Genomic DNA, 6,000 nt, shown 5'->3' with positions numbered 1-6,000 from the left:
ATTTTTGACGTAATTAATTTCGACATTAAATCTAACGGAAATATTTGGGTTGTCACAGAGAAGTTCTGAATGAACCTGCGATAGTAGCCATCGAGACCTAGAAATTGACGAATTTCTGTAGGCGTCTTCGGTGCTAACCAGTTCTCAGTGGCCTTGATTTTGGAAGGGTCCACGTGTATTCCCTCTTCGCTAACAACATGGCCCAAGAATTCGACTCGTCGGATCCAAAATTTGCACTTGGAGAACTTCGCATAGAGCTTCTCCGCTCGCAATGTTTCTAAGACTCTACGGAGATGTTGACCATGTTCCTCCTTACTTCGAGAGTAGATAATTATGTCATCAATGAAAACAATGACGAACTAATCCAAGTAAGGATGACACACCCTATTCATCAGATCCATGAATACTGCGGGTGCGTTAGTTAATCCGAACGACATCACCACAAACTCGTAGTGTCCATAACGAGTTCGGAAGGCTGTCTTGGGAACATCCTCCTCTAGCACTTGTAGTTGGTGATATCCGGATCGTAGATCTATCTTCGAGAAGTAGTTGGCTCCTTGAAGTTGATCAAATAAATCGTTAATGCGGGGCAAAGGATAACGATTTTTAATGGTAAGCTTGTTGAGTTCTCTATAGTCGATGCATATGCAAAACGATCCATCTTTCTTCTTGACGAACAAGACTGGTGCTCCCCAGGGTGAGAAGCTTGGCCTAATGAATCCCTTCTTAAGAAGTTCGTTAAGCTGACTGGAAAGTTCCTGCATCTTGGCCGGTGCCAGACGATAAGGAGATATGGCTACGGGAGTAGCTCCTGACACTAAGTCGATTCTGAACTCGACTTGGCGTTGTGGTGGTAATCCGGGAAGTTCTTCTGGGAAGACGTCGGGAAAATTGTGTACTTCTAGGATGTTCTGAATGTCTTTCATTTCTTGACTCGTATCGACGACGTGTGCGAGGAATGCATGATATTCCTTTCGCAAGCACTTATGGGCTTGAATGTACGAAATGATGTGAAGGCTCATACTAGGTTTGTCGCCATAGATAACTAAGGTTTCGGTGTTAGGAAGGTTAAGACGAACTTCTTTTTCAAAGCACATGATGTCAAATAAGACTCAACCAATCCATGCCGATGATAACATCGAAACATTTAATTGTGACCGACATGATGTCTATCTTGAAAGTATGGCCATATAAAGTTAAAGTACAACCTACGTATATGCAGTTAGTACTCTCTGTTTTCCTGTTAGCCATTTCTACCGTGAATGAATTATCTTATGCACATGGTTTTTGTTTAAGCAGGTGTGCAAATTTATGACTTACGAAACTTTTCTCTGCTCCACTGTCGAAAAGTATGCAAGCATATGAGTTATCGAGGAGAAACATACCAGTAACTATCGTAGGATCAGCCACCGCTTCCTCGTGGCCTAGGGCCATAACTCTTCCTACCCCTCCAGCCATCCCCGCTTTAGGATAGTTCCTCTTGTAGTGGCCCACTTTTGCCACAACCATAGCAAGTTTGGCCCATACCGGCGTTAGGAACCTGGGCGGCCTGAGCTGTTGGAGTCTTGTAGATACGGGCTATATGCCCCTTCCTGTTGCAGTTAGAGCACTGCATCTCCCTGCAAGATCCGTGGTGGTGGAAGCTGCATTTGTTGCACTTCGAGAGAGTTCCAGCATAAGTTTTTGCTGGTAAGGGGTTCGCAGGGACAACGAGAGTTACCATGGCGGCATTGATTGCCACAAGTTGTTGTCTCTTGTAGGATTCTTGTGAAGCCCCCCCTTTTCCTGTTGTTCCACCCCTTCTTGTTGTTGTTGACCTTTTGTGGTACGGGTGCAGGGATTGTTGGGTTCTGAGGTTTCCTGTGATCTATGAGAGATTGTGCTAGCTCCTTGGCACTATCAAAAGTGACAGGTTTGGAAGCTAACACACTTGACTGGATCTGGGGCGACAGTCCCCATATATATCTCTCTATCTTCTTGCTCTCAAGAGCAACCATCTCAGGGCATAAAATTTCCAGATCACAAAACCTATTCGTGTAGGTTGATATGTCAGATCCAACCATTTGTAGACCCCAGAGTTCCTGCTCGAGTTTTTGTACTTCACCTCGAGGACAATACTCTCTCATCAGCATGTCCTTCAAGTGTTCCCAGCTGATGGAATATGCCACCACTAGAGTCAGATACTTAACATGGCCGTTCCACCATGTTAGTGCTCTGTCAGAGAAGGTACAAGCTGCAAACTTGACCTTGTTGCCCTCCTGGCAAGCACAAATTTCAAAGACTGATTCCATCTTTTCAATCCATTGCCTTAACACCATAACCCCACCAGTTCCATTGAAGCTGCGAGGTTTGGCGTTCGTGAAGTCCTTGTAGGTGCATTCCCGGGGATGTCCATGGCTTTCGCCGTGGTTTGAGGGAGGTGCACCTGTTCCCGATCCACTAGAGACAGGAGCGTTGATGGCTGACACAGCAGCTGCTACTGCTGCTGTGAAGGCTGCCTGGAACATAGTGGCATCGAAAGGAGAAGGTGGTTGAGGAGGTTGAGGTGGTGGTATCGGTGTTTCGTTGTGTGGGTTACGCTTGGGATTCCTGCGTGGCGGCATCTTTAACTATATGTTTAAAAGATAACGACATGGATAAGAATAAATGAATAATGAGTGTGTCTCATGGACTAACTCCCCATAGTCCAACAACATAATGAATAGTATAACTAAATGAAGATGATAGCATTTGGATAATAATTTCCATATGATTAGATATCTGTCAATAATACTGGGATTACAGATGTAACAAGTTCGGGAAAAATGGCCTAGAAGTAGGCCTTACATCAACCAAGATAGGAAAATTTTGACAGAACTATGACTAGATCAAGACCTAACGGTCTAAGATTTACAAAGATAGGAAATTAGACCAAAGTTTTTACATAGACTAGGTTATATCCAAAAGATGAGTCATCGAGATTCTATCGGTGACGAGAACTGCTAGCATGAGTTCCTGATCCCGACAGCAGGCGTTTTATGTCCCTCATACGTCTGTCAGCTCTCACTTGCCGAGCTCGAAGTTCCCTAACTTCAGCTTGAGTTTCAGCAAGTTCCCTCTGCAGAGCTGCATTGCGGACCAGAGTCCTTTCATGAGCAGACTCTAGTTGGAGAATGCGGACGGTGTTAACGCCAGAGTTGGGGTCAATCTCCAAGACTCGATTCATAGTTGATTGACCCAGTATCGTGTTCCTAGAAATCCTACAAACCATGATGGGTAGGACCCTGTCAGCAGAACCTCCGTCAGTGAGGTTGTAGAAACTTTTGTCTCCGTTGTAGGGAATGGGTTGAACCTGCTCCTGACTCCATCTATTCAATTTAGTGGCCCACAGAGGTGTGGGTCCTTGAAATGCGGGACGGGGGTTCAGGATTGGCTCTGAGTTAGAACTATCGGAAAAACCCTCAGCATGGTGATCATCCAAAGGGATTGGGTGATCATTTTCTGGTTCTTCCTCTAGCCATCCGGCGTTGCCTTGGTTTGGGAAGTATGGATTGCCATGGTGAAATCCAGCCATTAAAATCTACGCGAGAAAAGGGATATAAGAAATAGCTAAATAGACGAACTGACTAAGATAATTACAGTAAGACTAAATACCCCTATGGTATTACTTTATGGTTGTGTTGGTAAGTTTTTAGACTAGTTGCCACATCACAACCATTCTTGGGCATATGCTAATCACTCCTCGGACCAGCATAGTTGATCAGGCTATGCCATTCCTAAGACTGACCATATATCCCCAAGCTTACTTGTGATATTCAACAATCGTAATACTATTGTTCTTGTCATTGTGACACTGATTTTAGTATGAATGCAGGCACGTATACTTACTTAAATATTTTATTATATAGAAGTATAACTCTTAGACACAGTGTTTTAATCCCAATGTATTTATAGTAAGTATATATTTTATGGGTTGATATACTATATTCACTATAAACAAAGCTCTGATACCAATCTGTCACACCCCAAAACCGTGAACGGCGGAAACGTTCCGGGGTGGAGGACGTCATGTGTGTTCTTTCAATGTAACAAGACACCAAAATATACAATCAAAATAAAAGACGAGTCTTGTCTGTGCTACGTCTTCTCAAAACTAGGCCATCGTACCTGTCTACTGGTGACCTGAGAATACAAGTTATTTTGAAAGCGAGTATCAGCCTAAAGCGGGTGAATTCATAAGTATTTAAGTGTCATTGTCTTGTTTTGGAAAGCTGTTATGAACTCCATGTAAACCTTTAAATGAAACAGATGCTATAAGTATGAAAACCCTAGAAAATCCCTTATTTCCTACTAGTATGAAATGTAGTCTTCCTAGTATGAAATGTAGTCTTCTACCAAGACCCGAATGTTTTGCTATAAAAATGATAGTTTTTCCATCCTTTTGACTATTACTAACAGTACTTAGTCTAACTCATCGTTTATGTGAATGTATCAAAAAATAAAGGTATAGGAATAATGTAATCATGTAATTGTTATCCTTTTGTATTATGATTAACACGACATCGCGATTTGCGAAATGTATAACCTTTGAACATCCGTAGATTGTTCAATTTTCCTCTATAGCTACAGCAGGTTTAAGGAAGGGTTAGTCCCGTAAAGGTATACCAAGTATAAGTATTAACCGTAGGCATCCATAGATGGTCATTTACCTCTATAGTAGGCTAAAGGAATGGTTAGTCCCGTAAAGGTACCCCTAGTATAAGTAATAACCGTAGGCATCCATAGATGTTCATCTACCACTGTTGCTAACAGGTGGGTTTCAGAATGGTTAGTCCCGACTAGATATCCCGTTGAACTGGGATAGGCATGACAATTTACACAAAAGGTACTAATAAATCATCATATTGAATCGAGATACAAGTATTCATGTAAGTGTATACACGTAAATGTATCTATGTAAAGGTATTCATGTAAGCGTATTCATGTAACATGTAATGTATAGTATAGACTCATGAATGAACTGAATCTGATGTAATTCCTTGTAATAGGAATAATGTTTTGTATCTTCTAACTATCCCTATAATAGTTAACTGGATGGTAATTGGTTGTCCAAGGAGGTTTATACACCCTTGCTACACAAGAGTGTGGGAAACTGAATGAAGGATGAAAACTATAGCATCAATACATATATAAGAACATAAGTGTATAGATATAGTTTTGTTCAAGAAGGTAAAAATGGTTTTGTAAGACATCTAAGAGTTTTGAACAATAATTAACAATGACTTGATGTCATTTTAATAAACATTTCAAAATTAATACTTTTGTTACCAAGGTATTTTAAGATAGAAAACCATTTCATGCATCACATTTTGAAGTATGTGAAATCTGCTGGATGAAAACACAGTTTTACAATATATATGAGTGATTTAATAACATACTATTTTCTACTTGTATCCCCCCATTAAAGCATTTAAAATCATTTAAAACATTGATTAACGGGTATGAACTCACATGCAACGAGTGGATTGGATTGAAGTGTCGGATACTATGCTAGGTGACAAATGGAGACTTGTACACACGCACAAGGTGGAGGACGTCATGTACAGTATCACAACAGTGTAAACGTTCCACCCCAAAACCGTGAACGGCGAAAACGTTCCAGGGTGGAGGACGTCATGTACAGTATCACAACAGTGTAAAGTAGTAAACAAGGAACAACATCATCCATTGCATTAAAAGTAAAGTTTTAATACATGTTTGTTCTTTCAATGTAATAAGACACCAAAATATACAATAAAAATAAAAGACGAGTCTTGTCTGTGCTCTGTCTTCTCAAAACATGGCCATCGTACATGTCTACTGGTGACCTCAGAATACAAGTTATTTTGAAAGCGAGTATCAGCCTAAAGCTGGTGAATTCATAAGTATTTAAGTGTCATTGTCTTGTTTTGGAAAGCTGTTATGAATGCCATGTAAACCTTTAAATGAAACAATTGATATAAGTACGAAAACCCTAGAAAA

This window comes from Lactuca sativa, chromosome 8 (genome assembly GCF_002870075.4).
Source record: "Lactuca sativa cultivar Salinas chromosome 8, Lsat_Salinas_v11, whole genome shotgun sequence".
Lineage (NCBI taxonomy): Eukaryota > Viridiplantae > Streptophyta > Magnoliopsida > Asterales > Asteraceae > Lactuca > Lactuca sativa.
This window is presented reverse-complemented; position numbering follows the sequence as displayed.